This window comes from Oryctolagus cuniculus, chromosome 1, assembly GCF_051225735.1.
Source record: "Oryctolagus cuniculus isolate XC-2025 breed Fujian yellow rabbit chromosome 1, ASM5122573v1, whole genome shotgun sequence".
NCBI classification, from domain to species: domain Eukaryota; kingdom Metazoa; phylum Chordata; class Mammalia; order Lagomorpha; family Leporidae; genus Oryctolagus; species Oryctolagus cuniculus.
This window is the reverse complement of record NC_142867.1, coordinates 52,581,012-52,597,321: the sequence shown is the minus strand read 5'-3', so window position 1 is coordinate 52,597,321 and position 16,310 is coordinate 52,581,012. Positions and strand designations below refer to the sequence as shown.

General features: G+C 40.9%; 1 protein-coding gene and 1 long non-coding RNA gene across 8 annotated transcripts in view; one reads left to right on the top strand and one right to left on the bottom strand.

The window, feature by feature from the left end:
- LOC149128397 (uncharacterized) overlaps positions 1 to 6,156 on the bottom strand; it is a 111,118-nt gene extending 104,962 nt beyond the window's left edge. Inside the window, exons 1-2 of the long non-coding RNA XR_016218651.1 lie at positions 6,047 to 6,156; positions 5,378 to 5,550 (exon numbers count right to left, since the gene is read on the bottom strand). This is a non-coding gene — a long non-coding RNA (uncharacterized LOC149128397). The remainder of the gene's footprint in view (positions 1 to 5,377; positions 5,551 to 6,046) is intronic.
- Positions 6,157 to 6,511: 355 nt separating this feature from the next.
- Positions 6,512 to 16,310, top strand: part of FAR1 (fatty acyl-CoA reductase 1) — a 61,926-nt gene continuing 52,127 nt past the window's right edge. For all 7 annotated transcript variants that reach the window (XR_016218635.1, XM_008266446.5, XM_002708822.6 and 4 more), the window contains exon 1: positions 6,512 to 6,611. The gene's annotated coding sequence lies outside the window, so the exon portion shown is untranslated. The remainder of the gene's footprint in view (positions 6,612 to 16,310) is intronic.

Below are 16,310 nucleotides of genomic sequence, written 5' to 3'. Positions count from 1 at the left end.
CCTTATTTTTTTTTCTTTGCTTTCCAAACTACTTGAATCACTAGTTCCCAACAGTCCTACTGAGATAGCTTCTGTGCATCTCTGTATTCCCACCACCACTGCCCCAATTATGTCCATCTATACTTCCCATTTTCATTTCCCATTATTTCACTCTAGGTCTTTTTCTTTCTGGCAATCCAACTTCCTTATGGCCACTAACATTATCTATCTGAAGCTCAAGTAAAATAACATCAGTTCTCTTTATAAAAAATATTAATGGCATGGCTTGCACAGCTTTTTATAAGCTTGCTTCAATCTATTTTTCCAATTTCATTTTACTATTTCTTATCAAGCACCCTTGTCTTCCATTTCATACTTGACAAAAGTATTAGATTTCAACTTGCTTGTTGCTCTGCCATGTTTAGTAACATTCTACATGCTCATCTTCTGCCTTGGAAATATTTAGACAGCTACTGTAAGCTTCAAGAGGAATAATATCTTGTTTATTTTTATATTCCAAGATGCCTGACTTGTAAGAAATGCCTAATAAATGCTTATTAAGTGAATGAATGAGTATATGACCAATGATAAAAAGAGCCAGTGTAGATTGCTTACTAGCTAAAGGCACTGTGATAAGTAATGTAAGTATTCATTCCTTTCCTTATCAGCAAATGTTTGGAGGGTATTCAATGGGTTCTAAATAGCTATTAACTAATCAGGTAGCCTTGAGATAGTCATTTAGCCTCTTATGAAGTCAATTTACTTATTTATGAAAGAAGAGATGAGCAAAGTGACTCTTAAGACTATTTCTAAATTAATGTGGCCATAAATAAATATAGAGCATTTGAAGTCATGAAAACAGTGAATGGGAAGATAAGATGGTTAAGGACAAATGCTCTGGAATCTAATCCAACTGGGTTAGAATTCCAAAATCCACTATGCAGTTATGTGACCCTGGGCAATTAAATTCCAGCATCTTCCATTTCCTCATAAGTAAAATGTAAGTAGCGATGTTGGGAGGACCTAGAAGTATCTGACATACCATTTTATTCTCAAAAACAGCAGACAGACATTACTACTGGTTCTGGCAAATCTCTCACTTTTATTATCTTTCTCTTATGATTTAGTAAATGCTATGGATAGAGCTTGCCACATGTCAGACACTGTTCTGAGTGAAGTTTCATAGTACCTCTATGAGGTAGGTAATTTTGGCTCTGGGAAACTGAGGCAAATAGATAACTTTCCCAAAGTCACCTAAATGGTAATCGTACTGGGATTCTACACTCAGGAGTTCAATTCTAAAGCCAGGACTCTTAATCACTATGCTCTTTTCTTCTCAAGTCAACCATTGGCACTTTCAGTAGAAAAGGCCTACAAACTGGCTGCTCTAAGAAATACTGTAGTAGAGAGATTAAATGGCTTTGCTTATGGGGAAACTGTAACCTGTGTATCATACTCTGGACAATAAAAGATTAGCAACGAAGTCAAATATGCTTTTATTTCCTCTAAGAGTCATGTCTTTGTAGACACTGACAATTTTTTTTTACACATAGGTGTGGCTGGCTGCGTTTGGGACCTTTCTTTGCAACTGTATCTGGGAGGAGGCCTTCCCTAAAAGTTCAAGGGTGTGTTGGTATTGACTTTAAGAGACTTTAGACACTGATCTCAGAAAGCACCACCCAAAGAGCAGGCATAGGCGAGGCAGAGGCTGCGGCTTACAACTTGGACATGCCATGATGCTATAGAAAAGAAGACAAACATGATTCGCATGTCTGGGCCTCTGCAGCAGCTCTGTTCAGATTCATGTACAGAGTAAATCCCTATGGAGGAAAGGAAAAGTAAAGATGGAGAAAGGAAAAAGAGTAATTCCCAACTCTCGGGGTTCTATTCAAATGAGGCCCAAACTGCCACTGCCACTCACAAAAGAGCAAAACAACTCTTTCTAATCAGATGTAGAAAGCAATTGGCCAGCAAGCTGGTTTCTTTTTACAATGATGATTGGAAAATTGACAACAGATGGTATCTTAAGAAATGTTACAAACACTGGGTCTCTTCCTCCCAAGACCTGTTAAGTAACACCAGGACACCTCTGTACACAAATACAGTCTAGAGGAGATAGTTGAGAAGTAGGAAGCCAACGGTCAGGACACAAAGAGTGTTTTAGAAAAGCCAGGACTATAACAGCTCTGCTTGTGCTCCACTTAGATTAAATCTGCAGAGTATCTTATGGTCAGATTATTCACCTCCAGATGAAAACCAAACTTATTTCACAGATCTTTGAAACACCTAGAAGAGATACTGGATTTCATTCTCCTTTTAAAGATGAGGAAGGAAATGGAGCCACAGGGATCTATTTGACCAGACAGGCCACTGAAGTACTAATCAATATTAGAAACTTGATGGGGGTTTTTTGTTGTTGTTGTTTGTACTTTTACTAACAGACTTAAAACATATGTTTAAAGCAGACCAATTCGCATGTCATAATTGGGTGCAGGGCACGATAGAGATCAACAGAGAATAACTGCCCTAACTGGAATTTAGCTCACTTGAGAAAAACTCCCTCAGATGCTATGCTATGAGAGCGACCCTTCCATGTTCCTTTTAAAAGTGTTCTTTCTTTGAAAGGCAGATTCACACATACTCTCTCTCTCTCTCTCTCTCTCACACACACACACACACTCTCAGATCTTTCATCTGTTGGTTCACTCCCCAAATGCCCACAAAACCCAGGTCTGAACCAGGTCAAAGAACAGGCACTCCAGATGAGTCTCTCACTTGGGGGAGTAGGTGAGGGCAGGAATCCAAGTACTTGGTGGCTTACTCTACTGTGCCACAATCTTAAAAAAAAAAAAAAAAAAAGTAATTCAGTGAATGCCCTGAGGGACATATGTAAGACTCTTGCTACTCATTGTGAGTAACATGAAGATGTACATAAAGATAAGAAATTATAACTTGATCTTATTTTGCAGGAGGAGAATTGAGCATAGTAGAAAGATTCAAGGTTTTCTATACAATAGGCCTAGAGTTGAATTCCACTTCTGTCACCGAACAGAGCTATGTGATTCAAGTTGTTTAATTGAGCCTTGATTTCCTCTTCTATAAAATTCCAATAAAGAGATACATACTTGCATAGGGTTGCTGTGTGGATAGAATGAACAACTCTCCAGAATTTTAACAAGACTTTGACAAGAAAAATACATCACATGATTAGAAAATGCCACATGCCATATGAAAAGTATTTCCTCAGAGAAGGAAAAGGTAATATTTGTATAAAAACTGTTTGACTTTACTTGTTTTCTGTTTAGATTCTGAGTGACTCACCAGTAGCTATAACTACATGGCATATAGCATGTTAGCATGTATGCTGTTTATTACTATGTATTTCCTCAGTAATATATGTTATCACCCTTCAGGTTGCTGTAAACAAGCACATTTGGGCTTGGTATAATTTGCCTTAGTTTACAGAACACTGTTTCTGTAGCATGGATCAAAAGCATGTATAGATGTTTCATATTTGAATAAAATTGTTATACAGTTGAATCAATATATGGCAGCCTAATTTTCAGGGTCCTTGATGAAGAGAAATGGGAAAGGCAATCGAATAAATTTTTTGGTGTTATGCTTTCTAGGTTAAACTTGGGGGGAAATCCTTATGAAGACTACTCAATATTAACCTTTTTTTGTAGAAAGAGCATTTCTTTGGATTCACTTAAGAATGATGGGGGATTCTAACCATATGACATGCCTTAACCCATGAGATTGTACCATGTTGGAAAGTAAGCCTTTGTTTGATGTTTAAACCTTCCTGCAGAAAGCTTCCCGCCAATCTCAGCGGGCGGGGGAGGGTCTTTGCTGGAAGCACACCTTATATACACATTGACCCATCAAATGAGATGCTTCTAAGCTCTCAACTCTAACGCTGCTTTTTAAAACCATAATGTATCTATTAAGCAATAATTTAATTTTTTTTTGACAGATAGAGTGGGCAATGAGAGAGACAGAGAGAAAGGTCTTCCTTTTGCCATTGGTTCACCCTCCAATCGCCGCCGCAACCGGCGCGCTGTGGCCAGTGCACCGCGCTGATCCGAAGCCAGGAGCCAGGTGCTTCTCCTGGTCTCCCATGGGGTGCAGGGCCCAAGCATTTGGGCCATCCTCCACTGCACTCCCTGGCCACAGCAGAGAGCTGGCCTGGAAGAGGGGCAACAGGGACAGACTCTGGCGCCCCGACCGGGACTAGAACCTGGGGTGCCGCTGCCACTAGGTGGAGGATTAGCCTGTTGAGCCGTGGCGCCGGCCGGCAATAATTTAATTTCATCATTTGTGCACCTCAGGATTAAGTATTGTTATGTTTTATACTTCTTTTTTACAAACAGTTTCTGGAAATAGTGCCCAGTTGCATATAATATGTTGATAAACCTTAGCAGTGATTAACTTAGCTTTACGTCTTCGAAGAAGCTTCTTGTACATCCCTTATGCTGGTTAGGTCCTCTCTACAGATTCTCTCATCTGGCATTATGGTAGAATTGCTTGTCTGTCCATTACACCCTATGTTTTATGGAAAAAACTGCCATATCCAACTTTATGCGCCTAGTTTAGTGATATGCGCTTTAAAAAAAAAGGCTAATTTATCAGGGAGTGTCTGGCCTAGTAGTTAAGATGCCTGCATCCCACACTGGGTTTGAATTCTGCCTCCATCTCCTGACTCCAGCTTCCTGCTATGGAAAAATACTGGAAGACAGCAGTGATGGCTCAAGTAATTGCGTTCCTGCCACCATACGGGAGACCTAGACAGAAGGTCCCTCTCCCTATCGAGTAAATCTATTAAGAATGAAATAATCTATTTTTAGGAAACATTTTTTTTAAAACGCAGTTATCTAACTAAACATCTTAATGACTAAATAAATATGAATACCGTGATCTTTATTTTATTGATTGTGCCATTTTACAGCCTAGAATTTGTCTCAGAGTGGTTATGTTTGGTTTGTGGAGAAAATAATTTATTTTAAGAACAGTTTTACCTGACCCTGGCTATTTCAGAATTCTGCTTTTGGACTGAGTTCTGGGCAAACATGTCACATCCCGCCTAAGGTAACAGAATGCCGCATCCCCAAGTGAGCAGCTCGGTTAGCTTTGTGTCCTGTGACCTCTTCCAGAGATGATCACAGTGATGCTACACTGTGAGCTCCTCCGTAAAACCAGGGGATTCAAGCTACGGTTTCCTGGGCTCAGAACTTAGGTCTGCCGCAAAGTAGGCAGCCCAATAAATTCTTGTACTTTCCAACTGGGCGCTCGCTATGAGTGCTTCTGTGTCACTAACAGGGCCTGCCACTGAAACCAGTTCGAAATTCCTACAATAACACCACCCTGAAACACCTGGGCTCATCTTTCAAGTACCAACCTGCGCGTGCTCTTCGCCGTGCCAGGAGCTGTCACTCCTTTTTACCTCTCAGAAATCCTTTCTTTTTCTTCATATGGTTTGTAGCTTTGAAAGCTAGCTAAATCCTGGTGAGGACTGCTCATACCATGGGTGTCTCGTGCAGCCTAAGGACGAATGGAGTACTTCTCACGATCCTGTTATTTTAAAAATTAAGTTATATTGTAAAAGTGAGTAGAGGACACCCCTTAAGAGTAGGGCTCCATGAATCCTTACATATCCACACACCCCTGCAACTCCCACCCCACTCCCTTTGGGTTCCCCTGTGCCTTTTCCCAACCAACACGCCCCTATCCTTCCGGGGGTAACCACTACACTAACTTCACACACACACACACACACACACACACATCCCGCCCACAGTCCTGAGGGGCTGGACGAGATCCGGGCTCGGGCTCGGGCTCGGATCCCTCCCTACAGGGCAGTTCGTGGGGGCCTCAGGGGTCCACGCAGCTACGACCCGGTCCAAACTGCGAGTCCTCGGGGTGGACCGCGGATCGCTCATCTCCAGCAGTGGCCGGAGTGCCCTCAGGACCAAGCGACAGACGCGCCAGGACCCACGTAGGCAGTGCCACAGCACGCCACAATGGCTGCCCGCAGAATCCCACGCCGGCCTCGCTGCACGCTCCCCACCTTTATAGCGGGCGCCCCTCCCGCGCCACGGGCAGCCGGGCGTGGCCCGGGGCGCGACCCTCCCGGGAAGCGAGCGGCCAGGGGAGGCGCTCCCGAGCCCGGGATGTGCGGCGCGCGCCCATTGGCGGAGCTTTCCCCCGCGGGCCGGCCGCCACAGCGCCCACCTCCCGGCCCTCACTCCGCGCCCCCATTGGCCGTTCACGTCCCACTGGCGCCCGCTCCCGCCCCGCTCCCGCCCGGATGGAAACCTGGTTGGGGAGTGGGAGGCCGAAGCGGGGAGGAGAGTGAGTGGTCCTTCGGGTAAGGGTGCGCGAGAGAACCAATCAGAAGCAGACGTGGAAAAGAGGCGCCGCACCAGCCAATCATAGCGCGAGGTGCGGTCGGGACCGGCTGACGCGAGTGCGGGCCGCAGCCAATGGGCGTGCCACTGCTCGTCCGCTCTTCAGCAGCCGGTCGGGGGCGGTGGAAGAGCGAGTGAGGAGAGCGCGACGGCGGCGGCGGCGGCGGCGGCGCGGCCATCGCTGGACGGCCAGAGGGAAAGCGAGGCCCGAGCCTCTGCGTCTAGGTGAGCGGCAGCGCCTCCTGAGAGGAAGCCGGGCTGCGGGGCTTGTTCTCGCCTGGCCGGGGCAGCGGCTGCGGGAGCCGGGGCGGCAGGCCAGGCCCCGGCGAAGGCAACGACCCGCCGCCCCGCCCCCGCCCCCACCCGCGTCCTCCCGGAGCTGGGGAGCCCGATTCAGCCAGGGTGGGCTCTGTCCGGCTGGGCGGGGCCGCCGCCGTCTGAGGGGCACTTAGGGAGGGGCCTGGTTTGCAGCCGCGGATCCCGGGGGCGCCGCCTGGGGTGGGAGGCCTCGTAGAGGTGGCGAAGGTGGAGAGGAGTTGTTAACGGGGGAGCGGGTTCTTGTGCTCCAGGGAGCGTGGCGGCAAGAGGCGGCCTGTGCTTGAAGCATCCCGGGCTTTGGAGAGGAAGAAAGTGATGGGGAAGGGGTGATGCTCAGAGAAGGGTGCCCGGGGCGAAGGCGCGGGGCTGGGGAGTGCGGTTGGCCTCTTGGAAGTGGCATCAGTAGAGACTGGGGGGACATCAGGCTCGGGCTTTGAAGGTTAGGGTGTTTGAACAGAGGGGGACACGTGGATGTGGGGCGAGAGGCTCACCCACTGAAACCGGAAGGTGACTGAAGGGAGAAGGGTTTAGGCGAGGTGTGGATGGAGAGGCTGTTTGGAGGCGCCGTGTGGCTTCCTAGGAGAAAGTATATGAGTACGCGGAGCAGACGTGGTAGATTTATGTGTGGTAGCTGAAGGCTGTGAATCTTTTATGAGTAATTGAGCAAGAGCAGCTGTCCGTTTCCGCAGTCGGGAGAGGCGGATGTGCTGTGTAGAAGGAGTCAGGTTCATTCAGCCCTGGTCATCCAGGGCCTCTCAGATTTGCTAACTTTCACTTAGTGAGCATTGCCTCTCCGCCCTTCTTCCCGCCCCCTTCCTTGACAGTCTCCGTGGCACACAAACTCACCTTCCCAGAAGTAATGGCCTGAATACTGTTTGTTTTTGATTGCATGGCAATGAGGAACCGCCTCGTACTTTATATTAAAACATGTGGACGACATCAGAAGATACACCCCAGAAACTCTGCCCTGCAGGGGAGTTTCTCAACTCTCTTGTTAGAGTGTAATATAGCATGAAAATGATGCAAGATCTCTTACCGTCACACCAGGGAGAATTACATAGGTGTAATTCTTTTATTCTATAGGATCAACTATTTTGATGTAATAGAATTTGATAATAGGTTATGCATGTTGGGAAACTCTGCAGCTGTCGGGGAGAGTTTTGTGCTAAGTAGGTTGAAAGTTGCTTTCACTCAGAGGAAAGAAAGTCATGGTATGTGTGTATCACTGTACTGCGTTTCTGTTTGACACTTTAGGAGTTTTTATTGGTGGAGTGTGGGCAGAGGTTGGGGATGCAGAAAAGGTAGAAGGAAAAGAAGGTGACCCCCTACCCCATTTCTAAAAGATTTATATGGGAGAGATACTTTCCTCTTACAGACAGAAGATTTTGAAGAGATGAAGAACCAAAAATAGATAAAGAAACCAAAGAGCATTTGTTGGTATAGGATATATCTTTGTTAATTAAAGAGAAAAATAGCGTTATATTAAAGGAACGTTCTTAGGGATGTAGAAATTATTTTGTGGAAGGTATTTCTGGTAACACTATTCATTGTAATCACATTTTACCCTTAGTATAACAATACCTAAGTGCTCAGTCGCCTGGAACAGAGAAGTAATCTGAGTGGTGTCGAGTCATCAGGGAAGGTTTCCTGACAGAGATGAGTTTTGAGCCATTATTTGAAGCAGGATTTGGGATAATGGGTTACTAGAAGACGAGAGCATGCATTCTGCAAGTTTGAATGTAGTATAAGGCATTGATAGGAATGACAAGTTAAAAGTTTTTAAAGGAGAGGTAAAAATTTGAAAGAAGATTTAGGCGTGTAGAAATTAACTCAGCCTGTTTTTGCAGCTTAGTTGATAAATGATGGGTCTTTGGTGGTTGGGAGAGAATTAGAATAATTAATGGTGAATTGGAGATAAGCAGTAAAGGAAAAAGAACGCAAATATTTTTGGTAATTATGATACAAGAATGTGGTGAAAATAAGTTGAGTTATTGAAAGGTAGATTTCATAGTCAACCATATATAATAAGAAACATTTTTGAGACCTATACTAGATTGTATTGATAATAATTGCAAGTGTTACACTGAGCTACTTTGTGCCAGTCACTGTTTTAAGCTTCTCAAGTATCTTCTTTTGATTATGTTTTATAAGTGAGGGAGCTGAGATTCAGAAAGATTTAACTTGCGCAAGTTCACGCAGCTAGTAAGTGGCAGGTAAAAATGGGCAAAATCGGTCAATGAACATTACTTGAACATCTGCATGATGCCAAGCAGTATGTTCAATGCCGGGGATTCAAAGCAGACAAGAAAATCCAAAGGTTAGGTCCGAGCCGTTGTTTTAGAGATTACCAGAAGTTTATAGAAGACAGTCCAGTTAAAAAAGAAGAGATTACTAGAAGGTTTTTTTGTAAGGAATACTCACACACTGTTCAGAGCAACCTAGGATGGAAACAGTTTTAAGAAAGAGGAAATCGTCAGCAGCAAAATATGGGAGACTCAGAAGAACAATGAGAAGAAACCATTGATTAAGTAAGAAAAAAAAGTATTGTTGAGTTTAGTCTTAAGAAAGCTGGAATAATGTTGTTAAGATATGGGCTGGTGGTTATTTATGCTTAGTGGCAAGTAATCCATACAAATTTTTTATGATCACAATTATGGTCAAATTCATAAGAAAGATGATGGTATGGACCCTTGTAATACTTTAATCTTCAGTTAGATCATGGTTTGTTTAAAAATACTTGTAATTTTGTTATTTTTCCCAAATTTAAAAAAGAACTTTTTTTTATGATTAGGAGGGGAAAAAATCCATTCAATAGAAATGAACTAGTAGTGAGGAAATATTGTGGATAGGCAAGTCTGCACTTGGGATAGGAGAAACATGTATGTCTACTACATATGAGCCATGTTGATAGGCATGTTCCCAACTGGAAAGGCCTGGATTCTTACTGGTAGAAACTGAAACTGTACATACTGAAAGATGGCATTTGCTTAATCTCTGGGATCAAGTTACTGAAGCACTCTGGATCATGGAGATCATAATTCTTTTGAACATTTGTTTGGCTTAGAGTTTAATAAATGAATTTAAGGTTAAAAGAAGACAACAAATCACTCTTAGAATTGAGTAATTTTAAGAGTTTATTTTGGCCTGTACCCTTCTTCCCACACATTGTTTCTGTCGTTCTTCTCTTCAGTGTGTTTCTGATAGGCTTAGGGTTTTAGTTCAGTAAGACAATATGAAGATGCTGAATTTATATATAACTGGTAGATTTCAACACTTAAAAATTCATCATTTTCTTTTCCCAGTTTGAAGAAGAAAAATGGCAATACAGAGAAAAATATTTTTTAATTAGGTAATCATTTTGAAGCAAACTGTAGGACTTGCCCTACCGTCAAAACATACTGAATCTAATTTCTTAAATGGAAAGAGAGGAGTCTTGTAAGTCGGTCTCGTTTTTAGTTTAATCTGGCCCATTGGGGTTGTGGGAAGAAACTTAATGTGATTCCTCTTTCATCTAGGGGCTTCCCTGATTCCTTAAATAAATGGTCACATTTAATTTTCATTTAATTCTCTGCCATGTATATTCCATTTTACAGATGAGCATCAGGATCAGAGAAGTTAGTGACTTTGCAAAGCATGGATGGAGAACCAAGTGGTAGAGCTGGGATTCAACCTTTGCTTTGTCTAGTTCCAAAACTCATGCATATGAGACAGGTAGCAAGAAGGGCTGCTTTATATTTATATCTACAATTGGAAATGTGCCACACGACCGTAGGTATTTGGTAACTAATTGTTGCCTTAAAAGATGAGACTCTTGCTGTCAGTGTTTGTACCTTGTGATGCAGCCTCTAAGTAAATCAGTGATTTGTCTGTGCATATTGTGCATTATGTTACATTTTCTTGCTTGTAGAAGTATATCTTTTTAAATGATGCATTTATAGCGTCTGTATGTCAAAATGTATATGAGATTGATACTATCTTAAAGTCAGATGCGGAAATGTGGCATATACTTAATCTCCATGCATAACCATCTTATAAATTTGTCGCATAGATTTTCCCTACACTCTTCCATGTACTTATCCTATTAAGTTCCTTTTTAGATGTGACACAATGTAAAGTATATTACTAATAAAATAGCTCATTCTCTTTAAGTAATTTTATGGTATAGGGAAAAATTGCTGTGGTGTAGAAAACTCTTATTGAACTGTGAATCAGCAGATTTGTGTTTTAATTTTAGTTTTGTTAGCAACTTGATGTATAATTTAAGGCAAGTCACTTCCCTACTCTCAGCTTTAGTTTCCTCATCTGTAAGATGGAAGTGGGGGCGGGGAGCTTTTAAGCCTGTCTGGCTTAAACAAGCTTTGCCTTCTTTCTGATTAAAAACATGGATTTCTTAGGTATACTAACTGTTTAAGACTGTAGTGTTGCTTTTTGCTACTTTTCTTTTTATCTCCCTGTTGCCCCTTCCTGCCCATTTTGTCACGCAGCCTTAAGGGTATGGTCAGGTTTTTAATTTAGAGAGAATAAATTGTTTTTGATATATTTATCAAGACAGCATATCTTAGCAAATACTCAGTAAATTGTAATGAATGAATAAAAGCTTGTTTTGTCTAAAAATCATTTAAACAAAATATCATTAAAAAAGGTAAAGTTTCATTGGAAGGTAGTTCTGCCTAAAGTAAGAAATATGCATGGTAAAGTGAAATTCATCTGTTCTGTGCTGGACAGATATTTGAAGAAGAAAAACCCTTGGACCTGTCCTTAAAAAGCTCTCTGTTACTGGTAGGAAATGCAAACTCTGTGTTATGGAAAATTGCAAACAATAATATGCATACCTATCACCAACTTTCACAGTTATCAACTGTGGTCAGTCTTGCCTCATTTATACCTCCAACCACTTCTTTTCTTTATTTTCGAGCTAGTCCCTAGACATTTTTGCCAGTTTACCATACAATGTAACAATAAACATGTTTATCCAAGTGAGTTGAAAATTTATTCATGTGCATGTTTTGAGACTTGGGCATTTTAATGTGCTGGACAAGATGAATTAGATATCAGCTACTGAAGGGCAGATGTAATATAACTGGGGACACTGAATGTACATATGTGAAACAGAATTTAGCAACATTAGATCATGTCCAAAATTGGTGGTAGAGACTCTTAGATGGGAATTGGTATTATTTTGGAAGGAAAGTAGAATTTAGAGAGGTGGAGACAGGGAGAAAGAACATTTAGGAGTGATGAAATGAGAATGATCACATGGATAAAGAACACAGTAGAAAAACCTAGCTTTGGTTTCATATCTAAATTATATCTAAATCTGTATCTCTATCCAGCTTAGACCACAACAAGATACTGTGTGAGTACTGGGAAAAAGCCAATTGCTACATTACAAAATAGGGTACAGGACTTTGTGAATGTATCATTGTTCTTAGTGAGTTATTTAGCACATTCTGTTAAAAAGCTTTCTAAATATCTTATGCCACAGGTACTAATAGATCCATTCCAGTTAGAGTGCTTGTGAATGTGTTGTAAGCTTTCACTTGGAGCTTTTTTTGGTGTGCAGGTATGTGTTTAACTTAAGAGTTGGGTTATTTAGCTGCAGTAGGTAAGATGCAGCTTGGGACTCACTCATCCTGCATCAGAATGCCTGGATTTGAGTCTGATGCCATTTCTGATTCTAGTTTCTTGCTAATGTTCACTCCGGGAGACAGCAGGTAAAGCTCAAGTGCTTGAGTCCTTGTCACCCTTGTCTGAGACCTCGATTGAGTTCCTGACTCCTGTCTTTTGCCTGGCGTAGCCCTGGCTGTTGCAGGCATTTGGGGAGTGGACAAATGGAAGGTCATTTTCTGTCTCTCTGCCTTTCAAATAGAATAAAAAAGAAAAAAATAAAAATTTAAATGTTAACCATTTGATAATTTTAAGATTACTTTGAAAATACCTAGTTTAGATCAATCTTGTCTTTCATGGAATTCTTAGCAGAGTATTGGCATGACAGTCCTTGAGAAATCTTTGAATTTAGGGAATTCATACCATTTATATCTTACCATAAAATGTTCTGAGAATTAAGTCTGGAAGTGTATTATGGTGTAGAAATTCTTAGTCAAAAGTCATAAGCCTCTCTGAGTATCTCCTTGGCTTGGTACTACCTCCTCAGAAAATTATACATATGCAGGTGAATTTTCATGTAAGTTCATGAGGTTATTAAGAATGCCTTCAGGGGCCGGTGCTGTGGCATAGTGGGTTGATGCCCTGGCCTGAAGCACCAGCATCCCATATGGGTGCCGATTTGAGAACCAGCTGCTCTACTTCTGATCCAGCTCTCTGCTATTGCCTTGAAAAGCAGTAGAAGATAGCCCAAGTCCTTGGGCCCCTGTACCCACGTGGGAGACCCAGAAGAAGCTCCTGGCTCCTGGCTTCGGATCCACGCAGCTCCGGCCGTTGCGGCCAGTTGGAGAGTGAACCATCGGATGGAAGACCTCTTTCTCTCTCTCTCTCTACCTCTCCTCTCTCTGTGTAACTCTATGACTTTCAAATAAATAAATAAATCTTTAAAAAAAGAAAAAAAAAAAGAATGCCTTCAAATATCCTTGGAGGTTTATGGATCCTGGTTTAATAATTCATTCTTTAATGTGTAGGCAGAAAGCATACTGCTAAAATTTAACTCAATTATATTTGTGTATTTATGCTCACCTTTTGGAAACAAATGTTTTTAATTATAAGAAATTACTAAATTATAAAGCTTCTTATGTAAACCCTAATTTAAAAAACAGACCAGTTCATAATAGGATTTATGGGGAAAGTAAGGTATAGCCAGTTAATGTGTATCTAAGAATGATTTTACTGAAGATTTTAGAATAGATATATAGTATTTTTTTGCTCCCCCAGGGGTAAAGGAAAAAATACTTCATACCTTTAGACAGTAAAGATCTATGGAAAAAAGAACCTGTTAAAGTATTTTGAGGTTCACAACTGTGTAAGGATAATTCCTAAAAGTAAAGCACAGTATTTAGTTGACAAAATAAACAGAATTCTCAGAACATAGGAATAGATGAATCATCTGATAATCAAACATTTGACTCCAGAGCAGTACACAGATTCGTTTGAAGATGGTGAATATTAGGTAAATTGCTTTAAAGTGATAACCCTGTGACCTGTTGGAGTTAATAATTCTCTGAGTGTCTAGTGTACAGCTAGGAAACAACTTAACAGACTTTGAGAGCCAGAAGATAGAATAAGTAGTGATCTAGCCTCTCCTTTCAGTTTCTTGAACAAATGACCAGAGAGATTAATAAGTGCCTTGCCCAGGGCCAGTTGGTATGGCAGTCCCAACACTGTAGTTATTCATTTCTCAACTTGTTTTCATAAGTCCATTGTGCTTATTCATTTTGGCTCTCTTCATTCTGGATCTCAGTATCCAAGTAGGAGTGCTAACAGTAGGGTTTTTAGCATTGTGACTTTGATAATTGAATATAAATTCTCTGAATTTTTAGACTCTTAATGTTTTCACATTGTTGTACATGTTTTTGCTCCATCTAGCCAATAACCTACAATTACAAGGCCGGCTTTGGGGTAGTCCTTTTTGGAGTTTGAGTCCCACAGCTGGAAACATACTGAAAATCCATCACACTTTGCTCATGTTTTTTATACCTTTCTGGGTTGATCCCTGCTTGGCAGCACTCAAGTTGCATGCTGTGTCTATAAACCTGGTAAAATTTTAAGATAAACTAGGGAAAGAATTTTGAGAAGAGGATTTGTTACAGGGTTTGTTAAGACATTCCTAGAAGCTGTTCTTGCCCACTCGAAACTAGAGACTGGAGGGTGCTTAACATGACTGACCATGATTCAGTTTTTCCACATTTGGTTGGTGTGGACAGGAGGGCCAAGGAGTGGCCTGCAATAGTGATCCCACAGTCCAAGGGTGGAACAGTGACTCTCAAACTTTTTAAATCCTGGCCCTCTAATTGAAGGATCCTTTAGCTCAATAATTTCCACTTTCTAGTGGAATAATAATAGTTAATTATCAAAGTACAAGTGTTTTGGGGGAGAGAAGGATTTTCAGCAGTTAGGACTTGAATGGTCCTAATTGGATCACAAGGAAACATCTTAAAGTCTAGATTAGTTAGAAAACTCAGATCCTGGTGATGCAGTTGTACAATATGGTTTTGTAGGCTTAATAAACAACTAAAACTGAATTGATAATGATGATACTAAACTAAAGGTGGCTTTTTAATTTAAAAAGCAAAAATAATGATGATTGAAAAGATAACACAGCCTCACTGTCAGGCAGTGCTCCTTGTAAAAATTAGGGAATTCAATCTTTTGAATGTACATATGTAGTAGGACTTAGTAGTTGAAGACAAATTGAAGTGATTGGTACAGTCCAATAATATGTTCATGTTTGCAGTTCTTGATAACCTGCTGAATAATGTATTCATAAGGAAACTTTTGGATCAAAGGAAGGCCATTCTTTAGAAATCATTTGCAGTCCATCTGGAGGTTTGACTCATTTTTGAAAAATCATTTCCTTAGAAGGCTGATAGAGTAATTGTGTCATTTTTATGAGCTTTGTTTCCCTAATTGTGTTGAGAATTTTGTGAAGGGTTAAACCAAAATAGAGTTCAATGCATTTCTTTACCTCAGGACATTCTGTAGTTTGCTATGCTAATGAACTTTGTTAAACTAGTTGGTGTACAGTTTCCTAGCTCCATTTATTTATCACAGATGCTACTGTAGAGGACTTGAGCCTGTGTTTAGGTTCTGCCATGAAAGCAGATTGAGAAAGTAGCATAATAAAGTGACACAAGAGAAATCATGAAGCAGAAGCTTCAAAGCACTTAAGACTAGCAAGTCTTTTGCTGTAGTGATCACAATGAGTCTTAATTGCTTCTGTGATTAGCAAAATGCCTTATTCTACCACCTTCTGAAGGATATTAATCTCTATGAGTAGGTTTTGGTGGTTTTTGATTATACTGAACATAATGCATAATTGGTAATTTGCCTGAGTCAATTTATGGCTAAGCCTGTATGTAGTCCACATGTAATAGGGTAAATAAGCATGCTACATTTTCCTGTAGGATAAGTTAAAATTCAGTGACTTGAAATAGTTTGTTCTTAACCATGGGGTATATCATGAAGTCAAGTACACAACTTTGGTGGATTTTTTTTTAAGTAAAATAGGGTATTTCAGTTTCCTGTTGTGTTGGAAAATTTGAAAAGATACATCTTTGATAATATGTCTTAGTATACCTTTTTATATTGGTATACTGTTTGACTTCCCTGAGTTGAAAAATATTAGGATAAAAATATCATGAAAATATATGAAGGCATTTTTATTCAGGTGAGGAGTATCTATAGCATAATAATTTGAAAAAAATCATATGTGACTGACTTATGGGAATTATCTTTTTAGAAAAATTATTTCCCCCTAAAATGGAATTGAATACATGTTTTTGCAAGCAATGGGATGATCCTTCATTTCAGCAATTTAAGTAATTGCTTGAGTTATTTACTTTTCTCGTGACTTTGGATACTTCTTGCTGTTTATTGTTTACTCTTACCAAGATATGTGCTAATAGAACACAGCTCTTCTATGGTTTTACAGTGGAG